This window comes from Epinephelus fuscoguttatus, linkage group LG8 (genome assembly GCF_011397635.1).
Source record: "Epinephelus fuscoguttatus linkage group LG8, E.fuscoguttatus.final_Chr_v1".
Taxonomy (NCBI): domain Eukaryota; kingdom Metazoa; phylum Chordata; class Actinopteri; order Perciformes; family Serranidae; genus Epinephelus; species Epinephelus fuscoguttatus.
Window position 1 is genome coordinate 24,727,966 of NC_064759.1, and position 23,331 is coordinate 24,751,296.

General features: G+C 43.7%; 1 pseudogene; it reads left to right on the forward strand.

The window, feature by feature from the left end:
• The window catches only part of LOC125893479 (uncharacterized), a 119,120-nt pseudogene that overhangs the window by 90,910 nt on the left and 4,879 nt on the right, over nucleotides 1-23,331 (forward strand).

A 23,331-nucleotide genomic window follows, 5' to 3' on the forward strand; every position in this document is an offset into this window, starting at 1 on the left:
GCGTCAGAGAATGAGCGTTAGGCTACTGTTGCTAAGCTAAGCTAACTTGTCATGGGTCATGATTAGGGCATTAACAGAAAAGTCGACTTGTCGACGTCAGTGGCACAAGTCGACACCATAGCTGTCGAGTCTCCCGTTTTGGCCGGGAAACTACCGTATTTTATCCCTCTTTCCCACCGTCCTCCCGTATTAGTATTTTCCTGTAAATCTCCCGTATTATAATATAATTTAAAAAAAGAAAACATTCCTCTGCCTCTCCAAACTGAACTCTGTCACTAGCCTCGCGCGAACTGCCACCTGCAGTAGCCTGGGTGGCAGTTGTCGCGAGGTTAGTGTCGACAGCGTGTCTGGTTGACAAGTGGTTATTTTAGATTTCCTGTACACCCAGGGACGGGTTTTGCTGTGGGCAATGTGGGCGACGGCCCAGGGCGCAATCTATGTGAGAAAAAAACAAAACAAAACTCGCCAGTTTTCTAGACTACCGCTCATTTCCACATCAAGTTAGTGGAGTGGGCACTGGGCGCCCCTATTATCCGGGCTGGATATTATGAAGTTTCCCCTCCTTAGTCTGTAGCTTGGCACTCAGATGTTAACCCTTTAAACACAGTTAGTTCAATGCTTCACAAGGTAACAATATTACCAGAAAATAATACAAAGACGAATCAAAGTGTCCCTGACAAAAAATAACAGAGTTCCACTGGTTGTCTTAATCAAGTTCAAGTTCAGTTTTGTTCCTTCTGTTATAAACTGTTCAGTTTAGTTTTAATCCTTTATTGTGACAAATGCACTTTTTAAGTCAGAAGTCAAGTAGAAAAGGTCGTTGTGATACTACTACCACACTGGAGTGATGGAGATAGAAGAATGGATGGGCTCCTGCGGATAAAAGGTGATCTTGATCCAACTTAAGATACACCTTTATTGATCCCATAATTGAGAAATTCCAGTGTTACAGCAGTCAAGGAAAAAGAGTCAGATTAAAGATTTCAAATCTTCTTGGGTCGAGGCAGAGATCAGGTTCATGGGTGGCTCGCCATCTCTCTCGTCAGGTAGAATCTCAAATCCATATGTCATTTTCCATAGGATCTCAAAAACCTCACCTGTGTAGAAACAGAGCTGTTACTATTTTGCACCATCAACTTCAATTGTTTTATGGCTGTAATCAATATCACATAAATACATCACAGTAACACAAAGTGAGCAGATGAATAACTTTTAACTGTACAGTTTTTCTCAGCATGGAATACTTTATCCTGTCTTTTAATTTTATATCATGAATTATTAGCCTTTTAATCCATGACATGTGATTATTAAGCATATTAATCAATTACAAATAATACGCATTTCCTTTTGAACTACAGATGTTTTTAACCATTTGTTTAACATTTTCAACTTAACTATGAATAACAAAATCATGTGTGCTATTAACACACATATTTCGAAACCGTAGGCTACACCAGTACACACACTGTGTTATGCTTGACTATTCATTGTTAATAACATCCATAACCAACTGTAATGGTGCAAATGTATACAGTACACTACTGACAGAAATACAATCGGCGACGACCTTGAGGCAAAACAACTGTAGAACTTTACAGTTACGAGTAAGTTAGTGTGGTATAGAGCAGGGTTCTTAACCTTTTTGACCTTGGAGCCCAACTTTTCTAGTACAATGTGGCCCGGGGCCCATTCAGACATTAACATGTTTAATTGATCTTACTCTTGGTTTGATTTGTATTTAATAACTAGATCAAATCCACTTCCAATTAATAAACTAAAAACGTATCAAATAAATTACATGATACAATGTGATCATCACAGAAACATTTATTTATCATGTGGATATAAATCTACACCTTCGTCAAGATGCCGAACAGGCTAACAATTCATGGGACAAATGTGCTACAAGAACATATTTGACAACAATTTTAAAGGCTCAAGTTACAGCAAAAAGGATGACCTCTCAAAAAACTCATAAGAAAAATTAGAAATTTGACAAATAATATTTTGTGGTGATAAATACATTCAAAATAATAAAAGTTTCAAATTAAATAAATAAATAAATAAATATATAAAACAGAAATGAAGTGCAAATGAAACTATAGCTTATAATCACCAGGTTTAAAAAAAATAGATAAATTGTAAATTGTAAATAAAATGAAATAAAGTGCAAATGAAACTGTATCTTATAATCTGTGAATAAATTTGACAATTGAACAACCACAGTCACAACAGTCCATTTTTGACCAACTACAAAACAGTCCACTTTTGACCAACTACAAAACAGTCCATTTTTGATCCTTTTTATCTTGACTTCTTAATGAGACACTTGAGCCTGCCTCTCTGACATGATGAGATCCAGTCTGGGTGGAATGGGGGAATGTTCTCTGTACACTGCACTGATGTGTGTGCGCTTGCGTGAGACCGTGAGACATTAGCACCGCCTTCATGTGTGTTCAGGTGCTTTCGCTGGTCTCACACACAAGCGCACACACGTCAGCATATTGTACACAGAGGCAGTTAGAGCTACAGGCTACAATGAGGCTAAAAACAGAGTTCAAATGACGTTTTTCCAAACAACTTTTTATGTCGGGGCTTCAGGACACTTGGATCACTACGGACGAGCAGTATGGAGATATTTTATGGTTTCAATTCTGTGTTCTTGGACGTTTTAATCTGGGTCACCGTCAGCCATTAGGTGTGCAGTTGTGCTGCTACCCACTTCTTCCTCGGATTTCCGTAAGTGTTGTGAGGACTCTAAAACTTCACCAGAGCCTCCCTTGGCATATGGGTGAGTAGATAATGGCTGAATTTTCAATTTTGGGTGCATTATCCCTTTAACAGGTGCTGCCATATGCTTCAGTTTATCAGTAGAGGATGTGCTGAATCATCAGCCAGTACAAGCACAGACTCAGTAGATCCACATCCAGCTTTGGTCAGCACTAACAGACCCAGTAAAGTCGACTTCAACAAATACTATCACTATTAAAATGTTGAGGCTCAGTTTTATGTGTTACTAAAAAATGCACATTTTTGGGCAGGTTTTTTTTAATTAACATTTAAAAAGCCGCTACAAGGAACTTTTAACTGGATATGCAAAAGTCTCTCGTTTCTGATGATGTCTGTGTGTGACCTACAACAGCAAATGAGACAATTGGTGTGAAGATAAGCTATTTCTGTAGTGTATATCTATACCTTTAAGAAACTGTCTCTGGGTCCGCCCCAGGTCACTTCCAGGACAAAACGATTTAAGGCATTCAGAGGGTACACGTCATCTTACCTAGCTGCTTACATTTATAGCGACTCTTATAAATAGTCGCTATTCCTCCTCCTCGACCCGGCGTCCGCGGGAGTTAAAATAGCAGCAATCATCGGGTAAAAGTTCTGTGAAAGCACTGGACTCACCAACAGTCAGCCACGTCTCAGTCACACAGAGAAAATCCAATCGTCAGGAAGTCAGAAATCCTTCAGGATAAAGCGTTTTGTTCGCTAGCAATCTAGCATTTACCAGCCCAATCCTGGCAGGAGCCAGCAGGTCAACAGCGTTAGCTGTCCGGGGAGCCACACACAGAGCCTGCAGGTTGCGCAGATTCACCCCACGCCAGCGGGGACGAGGAGAGCAGGGGCTGCGGGGCTGGAACACCTCATCCAGGCCGACGACAGGTACCAGCCAGGCGTTGACAGGGTCCAGCGAGCACCGAGAAATAAAGAGGCGAGGCACTGCTCCATACTCAGTCCAAGAAGCCGTGGAAGTGCTCGCCAAATAGGCCTTCAGCCTTACCAGCCGACCGCTGCGTTTACCCCGGCAGCGGTGGCGCTTACGCCGGAGAGGTGGAGCTGGGGCGCGGCAGAGGTGAGCTGGGATCCCCGATAGGAGTGGGGGCAAAGTTTTCCCGTCTTGTTGTTTCATTCATCCCCAAAACAAACACATGCACGAGCCAGGTAAGCGTCTTTATGACAATACGTGCTAGAGCTCATGGGAAATGTAGGCTTCATTCCAGCAAAACACTACTGCTTTTGTCCACAGGGTTGCCAAAATCAACTCAAAATGAAAGTTCCTTGTAGGGGCTTTAAACAGTGCTCCTTTTGTCTTTCTTTCTCATTTGATCACTTTACCAGACCTCATACAGTATTACAAGATATTTTAAATATACTAAAAATTAATTTAGTGAAGGAGTAAAAGTCAGAGTGTGATCTGTGATGAGATGAACTACATGTTGTTGTGTTGGTTGTCTCTTAGGCTGTGACATGCTCTGACATACTTGCTGCATCTATGGCGCTGACACTGTTTTCTCCAAGTACATTTTAGTCAGGTCAGAGTGAATCAAAATCGTGAGGTTACATGTGTAATCCTGGTTCTCTGTGTGTCGAGGCTTCCCCTCCACCCAGAGATATATTGTATCTCTATTGGAGACCTGTACCCTTGGGTCAGGTGACGTCCATAATTTCTTTAAGACAATCCACCTGTGGTCGTGGCTGACAGCCTATAAACCCCTGTCAACCACGCCCCAGTGATCTCAATCAGATGGCCTCTAGATGGAGGGGAAGCCTCTTCACTCAGAGAACCAGGGTTACACATGTAACCTCACATTCTCTATCATTCTAGGCTTCCCCTCCACCCACAGATATATTGTATATCTATTGGAGATCTGTAAGACACACATGAGGGACAGCAACTTCAAATGAGACGTCCCTGCCAAGTGCTCTACAAAATACACTGTGTGCCCAATGAACTATACAAATGTACACTATATACACACCCCAGGCTAGCTGGTGCAGCAAGATGCTGTTGCCACAAGCCCTGGCGCCAGACACCATCAAGGCTACACGGCCCTCGCAAGACGCGGTGGGGAGGCCACTCACTACTGCTGGCCTCACAAGGAAACAATATGTCACTACTGCTGGGCCAAGCCAAGCACCCGCTCACCGAACGATATGCCTGCAGCCATGTTGAACTGGTAGAATCTTGCAAATGTGGATGGGGCAGACCAGGTAGCTGCTGCGCAAATCTCATTTAGAGATGCACTGTGCCATGATGCCCAAGAAGTAGCCATGCCCCAGGTTGAATGTGCCCGCACACTAGATGGGAGGGGCACCCCTGCCCCCAGATATGCCTGCTGGATAGTTCCCACAATCCAGTGAGAAAGACGAGCCTTGGACAGCGACTGACCCCTGACGTCTGGCCTAAAACAGACGAACAGCTGATCTGTCTGCCTATGGCACCGTGTCTGTTGCAAATTCACCCTGAGTGCCCTAACTGGGCACACAAGCGAGTGCCTACAATCACCTTCCTCTGTTGAGTCGGAGAAGAGACCGTACCACCATGTCTGGGCTTGGCTGAGAAGGAGACAAAACCTTAGGAAGGAAAGCAGCAAACTTAAAGGACAACCATTTTAGGTCCACTGACTCCAATGGCTCAAACGGAGGTACCTCAAGAGCCCTTAAATGCGCTGTATGTAAGAATGTGGCCAAAACGGTTTCTGCACTCAAATTCAAAATACTGCCACGAGTCGTGTCCACGCCCCCTCCCCTACAGATTCGAGGTTGCTGGACAGCGGCACGCTGGAGACTGATTTGTTTGCTCATGGGCGGCTGCTGTGGCAGGGCTGCGTCGCTGTGTCCTTGATCTTCGGTTTTCCAGCGGACAGTTCAAGCAAGTCCGGCTTCTCTGCTGCTTACGCTGCTGCCAGGATACAGCTGAGGAGGAGCCGGCTGCTAATGCTATGTACTGGGACACTGCTAATGCTGCTTGCCGTGCTGCTGTAGCTCAGTCGTAACTGTAACTGATGCTGAGACTCTACTGACTGCGTGACTGGACGGTGGGTGGCGCAACAGGCCAAAACACAAATTCAAAACATAAACATGATTTGCAGACCGTAATTTTTTTTTAAAATGCGAATATTCTGGCTGTACTATTGTTGTCGGTGAGATCAGTATGTTATATGAACATTATTCATTAGTCTCTGTGACATATTAGGATGATTTTATGACTATTTGCTTTAGATTTCTTACATATAGCTCTTTTAAGACCAGCTCCAAATCCCGGGGTGGGAGAGACAGCCTGGAACACAGGCCATCACGTCGTCTAGCACCCTTAAGGAACTGGGAAACTCATTTGTCTGCCTCTTCAGGCAACTGGTAGTGTCCCATCCGAGCTGCCTTAATCTCCGCCACCATACCCCCAAGAGTCAAAGGCAACTTCCCAGCATCCAAAAGACCCTGAAGGAACTGCAGGATAAAAGGGGCTGAGCAAGATACTGGGTCAAAATGTTGCCCCCCACACCAGGCTGCAAAGGCCCTCCACCTGTACGTGAGGGCTGCAACTAACGATTATTTTCATTGTCGACTAATCTGTCGATTATTTCTTCAATTAGTCGACTGATCATTTTACCAAAAAATGTGTTAAAATGTTGTTAAATGCCGGCCTGTCAAACCCCAAAATTATGTCATCTAATGTCTTGTTTAGTAATCATGCCAAAGGGTTGTAGTTCACCGTCATGGGAGAGTGTGTAAAGCTGCCAATATTTGAATATAAGAAACTGCAATGAGAATATTTTGGGGTACTTTTATAGTACTTTTCTATGAAAAATGACTCAAACCGATTAGTCGACTACTGAAATAGTCACCGATTATTTTAATAGTCGATTAGTCATCGATTAGTCGACTAATCGTTGCAGCCCTACTGTACGTGTCGAGCGATCTTGTAAATGGTGCACGAGCCTCCTGCAGCGTACGGACCACCGAAGGAGATAACCCCATAGCTAAAAATGCAGACTCCTCAGGGGCCATGCCCACAACCTGAGCCCCTGGGGAAAGGGATGAACCAGAGTCCCCCAAGCCTGGGACAGCAGGTCCCGACGTACTGGGAGCTCCCACGGAGTCCCGTCCAGCAACGTCGGGATGTCCAAGAACCAGGTCATGTGTGGCCAATGTGGGTCCACCAGAATCAGCCTCAGTCCTTCCATCCATTACCCTCTGCAGGAGGGATGGAAGAAGGACAAAGTGGAGAAAGGCATACAACAGGACGCTTGGCCATGGGTGAGCCAGGGCATCTGCTCCGAGGAGGATTGTCTCCCCAGGAGAAGAAGAGAGCACAATGGGTTGACTCCTGTGATGTAAACAGGTCGATCTTTGCACGTCCGTGAGTGGAGCCAAATCTCCATTACCACCTGAGGGTGTAGTCTCCACCCCCTTGGGTCCGGACCTCCTCTGGACAGCAGATCTGTAGCTCGGTTTTCCACCCCCGGCACATGGACCGCTCTCAGGAACAGAACCCTGGGGTGTGCCCAAAGCCACAGGTGGTCAACATTTTGATGTTTTAAGTGATCTGAGGACCATTCCAGTGACCGCTGACCCCACTCCCCCTGAACACTGCACCCCAGCCTGTCAGTGACCTGTCGTCTGTCGTCACCAACTGACGATTTGTCAGTGGACCCAGCGACTTGGCGAGATTCCTGCTGTCCTCCCACCAACGGAAAGCCACCCACAACTGCTTGGTTACAATCCCCGTGGTATTCAGGCGACTCCTGGGACCCAAACCCAGATCCAGGATGCATCTCTGCACTGGCTGCATGTGTAGGAGAGCCAAAGGGACTGCTTGAAGTGAGGATGCCATCAGACCCAGAAGGCGGAGACACTGCCTCCATGTGACCCGGCCCCAGCCTGAATAGAGAGAGACCGGACCTGAGAGACAACTGCCTCTCCTCTGTCAGGCAAAGTAGACCAGCCTGGGAATCTATAACTAGGCCCAGGAACTGTGTCTTTTGAGATGGCTCCAGACTGCTCTTCTCTAGGTTGAGACGCAGGCCAACATGCTGGATGTGGTCCAGGAGGATAGTCAGATGCGCCTGGCACTGAGCCAGAACCACCTGCATGCACCTTGTGAAGGCGCGCGGAGCCAGAGAGATACAGAAGAGCAGGACTTGGAACTCATATTCCCTGCCATCGAACACAAAGCGGAGAAAACGCCAATGCCTGTTCCAGATTGGAATTTGAAAGTAGGCATCCTTCAGATCTATTTTTGTGAACCAGTCCCCTTTGTTGGTGGACTGTCTCATCCGGGAATCAACATTTTGCAAGGCAGCCGCCTGTGATTTAGATCTCAGACCCCTGAAAGAAGACGGAGGCTTAGGCTTGCCTCCGCCTCTACCCACTTTGCCTCTGGCGGCTCCTCTGGCTGCACTGGCGCGACCGCGGCGAGCATCCAGAGTAGCCCTTAGGTCCCTAGGCCCCCTGCTGATCCAAGTGCCTGTGTGGGGCCCTCGACCCTTTTACCCCCAGACTGACCAGACCACCTGGGCTTGGCCTTGGGGGTCAGTGCACTGGAGACCTCCTTAGCACAACGGCGGGCCTCCTGTGCCTGTTGTAAGAGTTGTGGCACCAGGCCCAAACATGGCCGTCGGTACGACCAGCAACTTCAGAAGGGCCCCTTTGTCCTCTGCCTGCTACTTAGATCTGGACAAATACAGCTGGTGCCTGGAAACCCAGAATGACGACATGCCCTTCCCGGCGGTCAGTGTCTGCTCTTTCATCAGTGATGACAACATAGATGAAACGAGCTGTATCTCAGAAATAAGACAGGCATCAGCCCCAGTGCTCAGCTGACGTACCAACTTCTGCTGGTACAGCGCTAAGACGGACCCGGTATTCGCCAGTTGAGTCTGAACTGCCATAGACCTGTGCAGTCTGGCCAGTGAGGCATCCAGCATTTTGCTGTCGCCTGACGGAGTAGCTGGCCCTAACACAGAGCTGGCTGTAAATAAGAGGGCAGAAAGTGACTGACTGGCCTAGCTGAGGCAAAGAACCACAGCCCACCTTCTCCTTATCCTGCATGGCTGACATCTGTCTGGTTTTAGCAGTAAAGGAAAGCTTTGCCGTGGGATTCTCAAATGCCTTGTGCATCAAGTCTCCCACATCTGGCAGGAGAGGCACTGCAAGAGGCACCTCCATATCAGGGAGATCATCATCCTCATCAAAGCGTGAGGGGGAGGAGCTTGACCTAATACTGGTCTGAGCTCCAGGGCCTGAAAAGCCCTCTCAATCAAGCTTCTGAATTGCTGGCGCTTATTTTCTTTGGTCTCACTCTCCTCAATCATCCCCTCAGTATCTGCATCATCCGATAGCCCTAATACATCAACTTTCTCCTCCACATCCTCCTGATCATCAGCTCTGATTCTGTTACCAGGCAAGAAGGACCTGGGAGGGGACTTAGGGCGGGAATCTACAAAGGAGCTGCCTCCAAAATCCACATCTTGAGGCGCTTAGACTGCTGGGGCACTGCAGATGGTGTAAACTCTCTTTGCCACCTATGCTTCGCCCTAAACATGCAAAGCCGAGCCTCTGAGGATCATGCTGGCAGAATAGAACAATCCATACAGAAGGATGGATTGTCAACTGCCACAACAGCATGTTCCTCCCCCAAACAATGCACACACCACGCAAAACGATAACCCCGCCCTCGCGGGATCACCACTCAGAAGTTTTTGACAACACGGAAGCTGGCTCTCCCAGCACGCCTGCCCTCAAACTTTTACTGGCAAAACTGTGGGATTGTGGAATGTATTGTGTGTGAATGGTGCAACATACAAACAAAGTGACAGGCAGCAACCTTAATAACACACAAACTCCTTCTCAATGCCCTCGTGGACAAAGAAGAGAGTTCTGTGTCGATAACATGATGAAAATCCCTTGCGGGACAAAACGCTCGACACTGCATCTGACAGAAGCCCTACGCTATCAACAAACTCACGGATCCTTCTCCCCTCGCCCAAACAGGACCGTCACAGAAGCCTCTCCACAGAGACAATATGCCAAGACCGAGAGTGCGACAGCAAGGACGGTATTTGCAAAGCGCAACACAGCCACTGTGAGAGGCAGTCACCCTCCCTCAAACCCCGTGAGGTAAGCAGCACAGACTGTGTATTTGTTAGCCTTGCTAAACGAAAGTTTTCTTTTTGTATAAAGATAGAAGATAGAATTGTCTCAAAGAAGCACAGCGACAAACGCCACACTGCTCCAAGTGGAATCAGAAAAATCACTGGGGCGTGGTTGACAGGGGTTTATATAGGCTGTCAGCCACGACCACAGGTGGATTGTCTTAAAGAAATTATCCACGTCACCTGACCCAAGGGTTTAGGTCTCCAATAGAGATATATACAATATACAGTGCCCTCCAAAAGTATTGGAACAGTGAGTCCAATTCGTTTACTTTTGTTGTAGACTGAAAACATTTGACATCAAAAGATGAATATGAGACAAGAGATCAACATTTCAGCTTTTATTTCCAGGTATTTACATCTGGATCTGATACACAACTTAGAAGATAGCATTATTTGTAATGGAACACAAAATTTTTAGGTGAGCAAAAGTATTGGAACGTATAAACTTAAAATAGATTAAAGTGAATGAGACTTAATATTTAGTTGCAAATCCTTTGCTTTCAATAACTGCATCAAGCCTGTGACCCATTGACATCACCAAACTTTTGCATTCTTCTTTTGTGATGCTTTTCCAGGCTTTCACCGCAGCCTCTTTCAGTTGTTGTTTGTTTTGGGGGGTACTCCCTTCAGTCTCCTCTTCAGCAGGTAATATGCATGCTTTATTGGGTTTAAGTCTGGAGACTGACTTGGCCAGTCTAAAACCTTCCACTTCTTGCCCCTGATGAACTCCTTTGTTGTATTGGCAGTGTGTTTTGGGTCGTTATCTTGCTGCATGATGAAGGATCTCCCAATCAGTTTGGTTGCATCTTTCTTTAAATTAGCAGACAAAATGTTTCTGTAGACTTCTGAGTTCATTTTGCTGCTGCCATCATGTGTTACATCATCAATGAAGATGAAAGAGCCCGTCCCAGAAGAAGCCATGCAAGCCCAAGCCATGACATTACCTCCACCGTGTTTCACAGATGAGCTTGTATGTTTGGGATCATGAGCAGATCCTTTCTTTCTCCAAACTTTCGCCTTTCCGTCACTTTGGAAAAGTTAATCTTTGTCTCATCAGTCCATAAAACTTTTTCCCAGAATTTTTGAGGCTCATCTCTGTACCTTTTGGCAAATTCCAGCCTGGCCTTCCTATTCTTCTTGCTAATGAGTGGTTTGCATCTTCTGGTGTAGCCTCTGTACTTTTGTTCATGAAGTCTTCTGCGAACAGTAGATTGTGATACCTTCATTCCTGCCCTCTGGAGGTTGTGTGCTGATGTCACTCACAGTTGTTTTAGGGTCTTTCTTTACAGCTCTCACAATGTTTCTGTCATCAACTGCTGATGTTTTCCTTGGTCTACCTGTTCGACGTTTGTTGCTTAGTACACCAGTGGTTTCTTTCTTCTTCAGGACATTCCAAATGGTTGTACTGGCTATGGCAATGGCTCTGATTGATTGTCCATCTTCTCTCAGATTCACAATTGCTTCTTTTTCACCCATAGACAGCTCTCTGGTTTTCATGTTGGTTCCACCTCTAAATGCAGTCTGCACAGGCAAAATCTATCGTACCCAATCTGAAACTGAGCTTAGACATTCAGTGCTATTTATTGTTTTTATAATCAATGTAATTGGGAGACACCTGGGCAACAAAACACACCTGTCAGTGACATGTTCCAATACTTTTGCTCTCATGAAAAATGGGTGGGTTCAAACAAAAGGTGCTATCTTCTAAGTTGTGTATCAGATCCAGATGTAAATACCTGGAAATAAAAGCTGAAATGTTGATCTCTTGTCCCATATTCATCTTTTGATGTCAAACCCAAATATTTTCAGTCTACAACAAAAATAAAGGAATTGGCCTCACTGTTCCAATACTTTTGGAGGGCACTGTATCTCTGGGTGGAGGGGAAGCCTAGAATGATAGAGAACTTCTAGTATACATTTAATTTTTGTAAAGAACTTTGTTCTGGTGTCTTTATATGAGCCACAGATAGGAAGAAATGTTTCTCTGTCTCCACCTGTCTCTGAGGACAGAGCTGACACAGCCTGTCTTCTCTAGTCAGTGGCAGTGTCAGTCTCTATGGCCAGGCTGTGAGTCTGTACATACTCAATATGTTATCATTTTCTGATCTATCTATCCTTTGAAACACTTAAAGATGTACAAACAGTAGCTCAGACATTTGATTTTTGTTTTTTGGTATATGCTTAAACTTGAGCTGTCTTTTTGTTCAGAACCACAGAATTTCCTGAACTTTCTGTTGATGAAAAAAGACTCTATGACAAAGGATCGATCTTGCAGCCTTTGGCGGGTATTTTATTGTAGACACAGCTTACAACTTCACACACTGCAAAATGTGACAGCCCCTGAAAGCAGTTTACCAAACACTCTTATACCATTCCTCAGATAAGCCTCACACCTAACATTCCGTGTGTGAAGGAGTGATTTCCTGTTGTTTCCAGAGCTCGCTCATATATTTACCTCACTTTTTTTTGTTATATATATATATATATATATACTTTATTAATTCAATAATTCAATTTTTTCACTCTTTTTGTCATTAACACACAGGTCCAAAAGACACACATGCACAAACAGGAACTATACATGCTCAAAGTCAGAGTGAGGGGGCTGCCTTGGTCAGGCGCCCCGAGCGGTTGGGGGGGTTCGGTGCCTTGCCAACCCAAGTCCCTATGGACTGAGCTACAGCCGTCCCACTTGGCGTTCTACCATCCTGTTGTTCTCTTGTTGATCTGCGTTTGTGAAAACTGTCCTGTAATATTGCTGTTATCTTGCTATGATAAACGTATAACGGAAGAGTGACAATACCTTATTAACTATGCAAATGTATAATCAGGAATTTCATTGAACTATAACAGCCTACACAAGGCAGGCTTACACAAGATAAGGGTTCACACCGTGTAAGAGTGAAAAACCTGTCGGCTGCTAACAAGAGAACTCTCTTACCGCCCCTCCCGCTGGTGTCCTTCAACGTGTACCCATCAATATTACATACAGTGATTTTACTGATACATAGAATCATCAATAGGTAACTAAACAAGGATACAAATGTGAATTAACTAAAATGAACAGTAAGTTGGCAAATCATGTCATGTGATAGAACACATGTAATGCCATACTGTGATGTGATAAGGTGTGTGCCATCTGCCATAAGTCCCCGACTCCTTGGAGTCATCCCGTATTATCCTTTCTTTGAATCCATCATCATCATCATCATAATCATCTACTTCTCCTGCATCCAGAGGATCATCAGAATCATCCATGTAGGCAGGGATGAGGAAATCTGGATATCTCTCCCCATTCTCTGTCTCCTTCTTCTGATTGAGGTGGATTTGCGCAGTTTGTCGGGGTGTCATCACGTTCAACATGTGAGCCTGTTGAAGACCAGTCACAAGAGTCTGTTCGTCCAGCGCCCTCTGGCACTGCCTCCTCAGCATGGGGATACTGGCGTTCCAGTATGAGAGACCATAAAAGGAGGAAATGGTTGCCTTGCACATCTCTCACTTCAGCCAAGGGGCAGCATGACAGCCAATGCAGTGACCAGCCGGATCAGAAAACTTGTGGCGTATCAGTAGTACAACACAGGACGGGATGGACGTCTGAATGGAAAGAATTGGACACTATTAATTTTGCAGATAAAATGCTGCTGTGTTTATATTTATATATCTATCTATTGTATATTATTTAGTACTTTTTTTTGTAGCTTTTGTTTTTTCACGTTTGCTAAAAATTAAGTTCTTTTAACAAAAGACTTATTTGTCATTTCTTTATAAGTGAGTTTTTTTGGTATAATGAAACCTTAGTGTTCAGAATTGAGTTTACACAGTTGTATCTCATTAGATGTCATAAAAACTCACTCTTCTTCAGTTCTGTACCCTTAGGGTCCATCATCATACCTGTACATGTTGTGGATGTTCTGTGGGGTGCACAGATTCAAACAGTCAGGCTCCAGGCCTGGATGGTGTATCAAACATGGAGGATGAACTGGAACCTGGTACATTACCCCAAAACTAATAGGTAGAAATGACACAAGGCATACTGTTTAATAAGTAAGCAAAGAGACTCAGGAGACAACATCACTGCATAAAACAAATACTGATCTAGGAAGCAACATGTGTTTTGCTATGAAACTTTGATTTCATATATATGCTGTGGAGAAACTGTGACACATTGGTACATTGTAGATTACAGATACAAGGTGAAGATGATTATAAAATGCAGCTATATTTTAGTAGAATGGTTTCAGTAAACATGACAGCTAAGACATCTGAATACCAGTTATTTCTATTTGTTTTTCTATAATACAGAAATCTGTCATCAGAAGAAAGTAATAAATTAACTAAACTCCATAACTGCCTTAAAGACATAAAAACCTGGATGAGCACCAATTTCCTGATGTTAAATTCAGACAAAACTGAAGTTATTGTTCTTGGCCCCAAACAACTCAGAGACTCTTTATCTGATGACATAGTTTCTCTAGATGGCATTGCGCTGGCCTCTAGCACTACCGTAAGAAACCTCGGAGTAACATTTGATCAAGATTTGTCTTTTAATTCTCATTTAAAACAAACCTCACGGACTGCATTTTTTCATCTGCGTAATATTGAGAAAATTAGGCCTATCCTGACCCGAAAAGATGCAGAAAAATTGGTCCACGCTTTTGTTACATCAAGGCTGGATTACTGTAACTCTATTATCAGGTAGCTCTAGTAAGTCCATAAAAACTCTCCAGCTAATTCAGAATGCAGCAGCACGTGTACTAACAGGAACTAAGAAACAAGATCATATTTCTCCTGTTTTAGCTTCTCTGCACTGGCTCCCTGTAAAATCCAGAATTGAATTTAAAATCCCACTGTTAACTTATAAAGCTCTAAATGGTCAATCTCCATCATATCTTAGAGAGCTCATAGTGCCTTATTTTCCCACCAGAACACTGCGCTCTAGAACGCAGGGTTATTCGTGGTCCCTAAAGTCTCCAAAAGTAGATCAGGAGCCAGAGCCTTCAGCTATCAGGCTCCTCTCCTGTGGAAACATCTTCCTGTTACGGTCCAGGAGGCAGACACCGTCTCCACATTTAAGACTAGACTTAAGACTTTCCTCTTTGATAGAGCTTATAGTTAGGGCTGGCTCAGGCTTGCCTTGTACCAGCCCCTAGTTAGGCTGACTTAGGCCTAGTCTGCCGGAGGACCCCCTATAATACACCGGGCACCTTCTCTCCTTCTCTCTCTCTCTCTCTCTCTCGTATCCTATTACTGCATCTTGCTAACTCGGCCATTCTGGATGTCACTAACTCGGCTTCTTCTCCGGAGCCTTTGTGCTCCACTGTCTCTCAGATTAACTCATATCGCGGCGGTGCCTGGACAGCGTGACGTGTGTGGTTGTGCTGCTGCCGTGGTCCTGCCAGATGCCTCCTGCTGCTGCTGCCATCATTAGTCATTAGTCATACTTATACTATTATACACATATGATTATTGTCACACATGTATACTGCCAGACATTAATACATACTTTCAACATATTGTACCACAGTAGCCAGAACTATAACTATAATATTATTACTTTCATTAATGTTGTTGTAAGCTACTGTCATTGCCGTCTGTCCTGCATCTCTCTCTCTCTCTCTCTCTCTCTCTCTCATTGTGTCATGTGGATTACTGTTAATTTATTATGCTGATCTGTTCTGTACGACATCTATTGCACATCTGTCCGTCCTGGAAGAGGGATCCCTCCTCAGTTGCTCTTCCTGAGGTTTCTACCGTTTTTTTTCCCCGTTAAAGGGTTTTTTGGGGAGTTTTTCCTTTTCCGCTGTGAGGGTCCAAAGGACAGAGGGATGTTGTATGCTGTAAAGCCCTGTGAGGCAAATTGTGATTTGTGATATTGGGCTTTATAAATAAAATTGATTGATTGATTGAATTGATTGATATAACAGCTGAGTGCTGCTGTTGGTGTTTCCACGTTATGTAGTAACTGACTATATTGTTAAAAACCTTTTGTACTCTGCAGCAGACGTTTTTAACTTCATTCAGTCAGAGGACAGACGCACAGTTGTTCCCCATAATATCAGATAAGTTACAGTTACCATGTTACAGCTGAAATATAAGATGGCTAAAAAATAAAAACTTACCACTGAGGAGAAACGTCCAGCTCAAGTTTTTATTTTGAAAGTGCTTCTTAGTCTATCGGCTCATGTTTCTTCCCTCAAATTGATGAGGGCAAAAGGCTGCCAATCAGTACGTTTACATGGACAGTTTAATTCCACTTTCATTCGGAATGAAAGTGGTCTTGTAAATGGTCATTCCGACTGGAAATTAAATCCGATTAAAGGGGTGGTTTATTCCGTTTCTCATTCTGAATGAAAGAATTTTGTGTGCATGTATACACTCATTCCTCTTTAAGTTCATTCAGGGCTTTCTGGGCATGTTCGTTTCCTTGCCCTTCTGGTGCAATGACGTATATAGCGCGCATAGCAACGGGCTGAGATAGAGCAGTTGGACTCATTGCACTCACCGGTTTCCATACGTCAAAGCACAGTCTTCTATCTCCCTTCTTCAACCCTCCACCTCTCTCCTCCTCAACAGATGAAGCATTAGCAGAACAAGGTTGTTGTCGTACCGCTGCTTCAAGAATATAAGCAAAACACGCCCGAAAAAGGCACTGAGAACGGCGTAGTCAAGCATCTTGTTAGCCGGAGCGAGGACTACAGTGTTTTCTTCCGGTAAACGTAAGCACGTAACATTTGCCCTGCCCCCTATCCAATCAGAAACCTTCCTGCCCTAAACCTTGAGCAGACCCAATAAACGCGATTAAACTGATCTCCCGGTAAACCCTCATTCGGAATGAATATTTCCCATGTAAACTACCTGGAAAAACTTTAATTCCGAATGATTTCATTCAGATTTATTTCATTCTGAATGAGAAGCCATCATGTAACTGTACCCAGCGTTAGTTTAGCCTCTGTTGTGAAGAAGTGAAGTCAAACAAGGTTAAGGGGTGTGACGTTGCTGATACATGCTCCCAGCATTGCACCAATCACAACAGACTGAGCGAGCTGACCAATCAGAGCAGACTGGGCTGCTGGGGAGGCGGGACATGAGCCCAAACACAGTGGGCCTCATTCATGAAAAGTGAGTACATCTGTGTGTAGATTTGCATATAAATCTACTAAAAACCTACTCCGGATTCAGGAATGCCACGGGGAACTCAGATTTGATCGTAAACACGTGTATGATCATGAATGCCAATCCATCGTAAAGTGACAGCGCGCTCCCGGTAATCAGCAATTAGCATAAATCCCTGCCCATGAATAGCCAATGACCACCATATAAGGAGGTGTAGGTGCATCCTGTCGACCTGTCAGTCATGGCCCAAAGAAAGAAAGAGAGAGAAAGAAAAAAGAATTTTTCCGAAGCGGAGATCGAAATAATTTTGGGTGAAGTGGACTTAAGAAAAAACAATTTTCTTCAGTTAGTAGTGGTGTGACAGAGACAGGCAAAGCAAAGGCCTGGAGGGAGATAACAAATGCTGTTAATGTTGTCTCCGTAGTACAAAGAACCATGTCAGAGGTGAAGCGTAAATGGTTTGATATGAAACTGGAGGCAAAGAAACGCATAAGCACACACACACAAAAATATAGCGGTCACCAAACAAACAGAAGATTCATTTCTGGGGTTTTGAATCAAGTGGGAACGGGAAACCAGAGATGTTTTGTGCATAATGGATAACATATAACCTACAGCAGTTTGTATGCATCATCTTCAAATTATTTGAATCTTAATAGCCTAAAGCTCTGTTTTATACAACGTAAATTAAACATTTTTCAGATCAGATTTATTCATTCAAATGATCAAAAAGCCACGAAAAACAAAAAAGTGTTGTCTCAAATAATTCTTTCAGCTGGCGCGTGCTCCTTCGTGGCTCCACCACCTGCTGCTCCTGCTGCCCCTGCATGCTGAACCCAGGCACCAAGGCCGAAGAGGCTGTGATACGGCTGTCGTCCTTACGGATATTTTTATTATCGTCATTCAACATGTAGAAAGAATGTGTAATCTATTGAGTCGATTTACATAGATAATTCACAATCATAAACCTAATCTGGATCTTAAACCTGCTAATTGCCAATTAATTTAACTAAATGTGTTATATTTTTAATATTTTGTCATGTTAAGATTACGTGTTTCAAAGGCATCTGTGTATTGTGTACATAACAGAGCGCAATATGAATTAAAATTGTAATTTCTCATAGTGACAAGCAATATTTATGTGCCTTACTAAATTTACACAAGCACTACGAGTGGTCAGGAGCAGGAGTAGATTTTGTTAGTAGCTACGAAAAGATCAGAGCTACTAAAATATTGATGAATGCAGACATGCACATAAATTTCCGTCTGCGAACAATTTACACACAAATTTCTTCTGCTCACGTTTCATGAATGAGACCCAGTGTTTCAGACAGAGGTGCTGCAGCAGTCAACAGTACAAGACAAATAATGTGTGTTTTGAACATTAAAGCAGCTGTGCGGAGCTTTTTACCATTAATAAAACTGTCCCTAGTTCGTATCCCCCCCCCCCCCTCGAAGATCCACGTATTTATTTGAACCCAACAATGACAAAAAAAGCCTTTCTCTATATGGCTATTTAGAGTAGCCTCACTCGGGTCGGACACACAGCGGAAGTCAGCAAACCAGAATACGGCACCCGAGGCGGAAGAGATTCTGCTCGTCCGCAGCAGCCGCAGCGATTAAACCACAGAAGAAGAAGCCGTGTTTACAGTGTTCTTCCAGTAAGCAGTACACAACAGGCATTGCTGAACACATAACACCTAACAGTTTTACCAGAGATGTATCTATGAGGACTTGGTTGTACTTTTGATGTCATGGCGGATAACGAAGGAGCATCATGTAAAATTATCTGTGACTGTGACCATGAACACAAATATACAGCGGGCAGTTGTCCTCAGTTTATAAGAAATTCAGAGCTACATCATAACATTTATGAACAGGTCTTACTTTACTACTAACTTGTGTAACGTTAGCATGTTAGCATGCTTCCACTAATTACTTGGACTGACCTAATGTTAGTAGCGTTAGCTTTGCTTAAGGCTGCAGGTAACAGCTTTGCTGTGTTAGGATTATGTTATGTCTTCACTGTGTATCTCCACATAAAAGAATACTCCAACGATTTGGGAGGTATGCCCTTTCTCTATCATTTTCATATTGAGACAACATGATCGATATCTTTTTTGTGTCTGTATGTCCAGTGGCTGGGTCTCAGCGCGTCCTGCGCTGTGATCCGCGGAGGGATACACCGGTGAGCAGGCACAGATGTAGCTTGTAAACAAAACTCAGCTGTTTATTTAGCCTAGCGATATGTCCGGACTATAGTAGCTGCAATGGACGACTTTGACCGCAATTTTGAAGAGTTTCTTGTAGCGGACACAGATCCAGAGCCATACCTGTTTGAGCTGGAGTACACAGATGAGGAACTCCATGTGTTGCATGCTGAGCAGGCGAGAAGAGAGGCTGAATCCTCCACTCCCTCGGTGCTACCGTCGTTGGGGAGATATATCATCAGGAGGAAAACCGCGCAGAGAGTGCATCACAAGGAATGAAAACTTTGCAGCAATCACTAATCCTGGCGTGATTGAAACTTTTTTTCATGTTCCTAAGATGAACTGGAAAAAACACCCAGGCCTGCAGGAGCTGATGGACAGCTTTCAGTCGGGTGAGTAATATCGTCCGTGTTGTCTCTTTGTTTGCTTTTACCGAGTGACCTAGTGTACCTGTCCCAGAGCAGCTGTTGCTCACCGGTGTATTCCTCTGCGCAAGATGCACTGACCCCCTACAAGTGCCATGCTAACCGCTGTCTCAATATGAAAATGATAGAGAAAGGGCATAACTCCCAAATCGTCGGAGTATTCTTTTCACATAATAATGCAGACTCAGCAGATGACTTGTTAACTGTTTATTCCTCCTTACACCGAACGTACACGGCTGCTTCTCATTGTTTCCAGTAGCACAACAACAGTTACTACATTACCCAGAATAACTTGAGGCTCACACTACTACCGTAGCTGTAGTAGCTCAAAATACACAACAGATTACATTAGATCAGAACAGAAACACGACAGGAGAATTTACTGAGTAATTTTGCTGTTTCCACAAATTAGTTGGACTGACCTGACGTTAGTTAATCCTCTCGCTCTCCAAAACAAATGCATGCAGTAATTGCCGGCTGCAGTTGGAATTTTACGACACCAGGCTGTGGGTGTCATACCGCTTCGACCAAAGGGGCGCTATAATCAACGAAAACGAAAAGTTCCGCACAGCTGCTTTAAAGCACATAAATTTATTCCACTAGACGCCAATATTACATATTTATATCAATATGACCCTGAAAAAAGCATAATAGGTCTCCTTTAAATAGCTTGAGTATCCATTCACTAATGAAGCCATAGGATGGATCTGAATTGATTTATGTATGGGCAATATGAAAAAGGAATTACAGACATATTCTATTTTCTGTTTTCCTTTTATTCTTATTTTTCAGCATAATCCTACAGTGTTCATTTTACGCATTTTAGGTTTGTGGAATCCTTTACAAGATGTCTAGATTCAGCCATTTTCTCCTGAGCTTCTGTATTCTAGGTAACACATTTTGCTTCTATTCAGTTTTTACTTTTTACATTTTTTACATTTTTAATTTTCCTAATGCACACTGGTGCTCTTGCAGGATGCATTTTCTGCAGTTCCAGGGCTTGGCATGTAAAGATGCCAGGCAACATCCAAGGATTGGCGGGTTCCTGCCTTGTCATCCCTTGCACCTTTGACTACTATAAGAATCCACCTCAAAGACCAGATCGTGTGGTTTGGTACCAGTATGTGAACCACGGATATCCTCTAGTTTGTGACAGCTGGTACCCAAATGATGTCATTGCCATATTTAGAGGAAAAACACGAGCATTGACATCTAGTTATGAGAAGAAATGCAGTCTTGAAATCTACCCAGTGAGATCGTCTCACCACAGACAGAGGATTTACCCCTGGGTAGATCCAGAGAATATTGGGAAATACACGCATTCTACGACAAAACTGTAACAATTGAAGTAGTAGGTAAGTTCTCATGGTGAGCTGAGAGAAAGATACACTTCAAGATAGATGTGTATTCATTAACATCAATAATTCTTCCCATTTCCTTTGTAAAGACAGGGCTGAGGCACCGGATATTACGATCTCTGGAAACATGAAGGTTGGACAAACTGTGACAGTGCAATGCACTGTTCGTCACACCTGTCCCACTTACCCACCAACACTGAGTCTCAACGTCCCACTGCATAGCGCCAGTCTACGTCAGAGCACCGTAAGTGATGGGACATCCAAAACCACCCTGACGAACACAATGTTCATAGAAAGAGACCACCAAACTGTGGAGTGCTCCGTCCGACACAAGGGCGGTATCACCGCAACAGCCTTTAAAGCTTTGAATGCAGAATGTAAGTGATGAATTTGCAAAACTATCACCAGTTTTCTTTTATGCTGACGCTTAAAAAATGTTAACATTTACCATTTGTACCTCAGGCTCCTTTTCACCATTGACTATCAGCCGGACATCATACGAATTTCTTGAGGGACAGGCGAGCAAAGTAACCTGCACTGCCTCATACACATGCCCAAAACATGTACCAGTTCTCACATGGAACTATGCTAGCATGCCAGCCTCCAGTGAAACCAGGCAGAGTGGAAGTGCTGAGTGGAAGACTGTCTCCACACTGACATTCACAGCATCAGGTAAAGATCACGGACGATCTCTGACATGCTACGCACAATTCTCTGGGGGACAGAGGCAGGAAAGGAGCATCACCCTACGGGTAACGAGTGAGTAGAAATCATAATAAGTACTTTCTATCTCTCCACATTTGTACTTTACAAACAGAAATTACATGTTTTATATTTTGATATGTAGGCTTCTGGAAATGAGATACAGTACAGCCAACAGTAAGTAGGCTGTTATCAGCGATGGTCATTTACCAGAAAACTTCTGCTTCCTTGCAGTCTCCCTCAGGCCAGCTGCCACCTTTTTAGGTTTTTGCAGTTTAATGTGGAGTTATTGTATAGACAACTTCTCATTTCAACATCACAAATCAGCTGCTGCTCTTCCACCATTGCAGAGCTTTTAAAGCCAGTGAATAAATAGAAACACAGCATCCGACAGAAGTTCAGCTCAGACGGGCAGCACTGCTTCACCTGTAGCCAGTTAGGACATTTCAATAAATTACATTGCAGTCAAACTGACAGCCACTTGTGCTGTGTTTAGTTAGGACATGGTGTTAGAGGAAATTAATTTAAAACAAATAAAGTAATCCCTTTGAGGAATCTATTGTTTATTGTTAAATGTTGAATAATCTTGTACTTTGTATTTTATTGTATTTTACTCTGTAAGGCGACCTTGAGTGTCATGAAAGGCGCCCAGAAATAAAATGTATTATTATTATCATCATTATTATTATTATTATTATTGTTATTATTATTATTATGTTAGAAGACAGTAAATGTAATCAGAGAAAGCTTTGTGACTTTGATTGAACTGTTTCCTCTTTTTACAGGAAACATGCTTTCTCACGGCTGGTCCTTCACCACCCCCAGCAGTATCACAGGCATGAGAGGCTCATGTGTTATCATTCCTTGCACGTTTACCTACAGTGTCCCTCAGCCTTCTCACCTCACAGTCATATGGTACTTGTTCCAGAGCAACGGATACTCACCTGTGTTTGGTGAAGGACAGAGTGTTATTAGTGAGTTTAGAGGGATAACCAGCTTGATTGGATCTGTGAGTGAGAGGAATTGTAGTCTAAAGATTGAGAGGCTGGAGATGTCACACAACCAGGACAGACTTTACCCATGGATAGAAAAAGACTCTATCACCTCCTCCCACAACTTGAGCCACGCACTTTTAAACAAAACCTCTCAACTTATTGTTTCAGGTGAGTATTTTTCTTTTTAATCAATTGAAATGCAGTTCTCCATATTACAATACTGCTTTGATCTTACAGAGCGTGCACAGGAGCCTCAGCTGAACATTATTGGTATCCCCAGGGTGGGAGAGGAGAGCACAGTCTCCTGCAATGTCCGTCATTCATGTATCTCTGATCCCCCAACCCTGATCCTAAGTGGTGTACCTGGAAACGAAGTCATTAGTGACACTCTGGTATCTGATGGGATTTGGGAAAGAAAAGTAGAGCTAACTTGGGCTGTGAAAGAGGAAGACCAAAGTGTGAAGTGTACTGTCAGCTACAGAGGTGGTCAGAGAGCCACAAGTGAGCTCAAGCTGAATGTTGAATGTGAGTACAATGACACGGTGTGTTATTTGAGTTCATATAGAAATGCCCTGTTTATATTCAAGCCT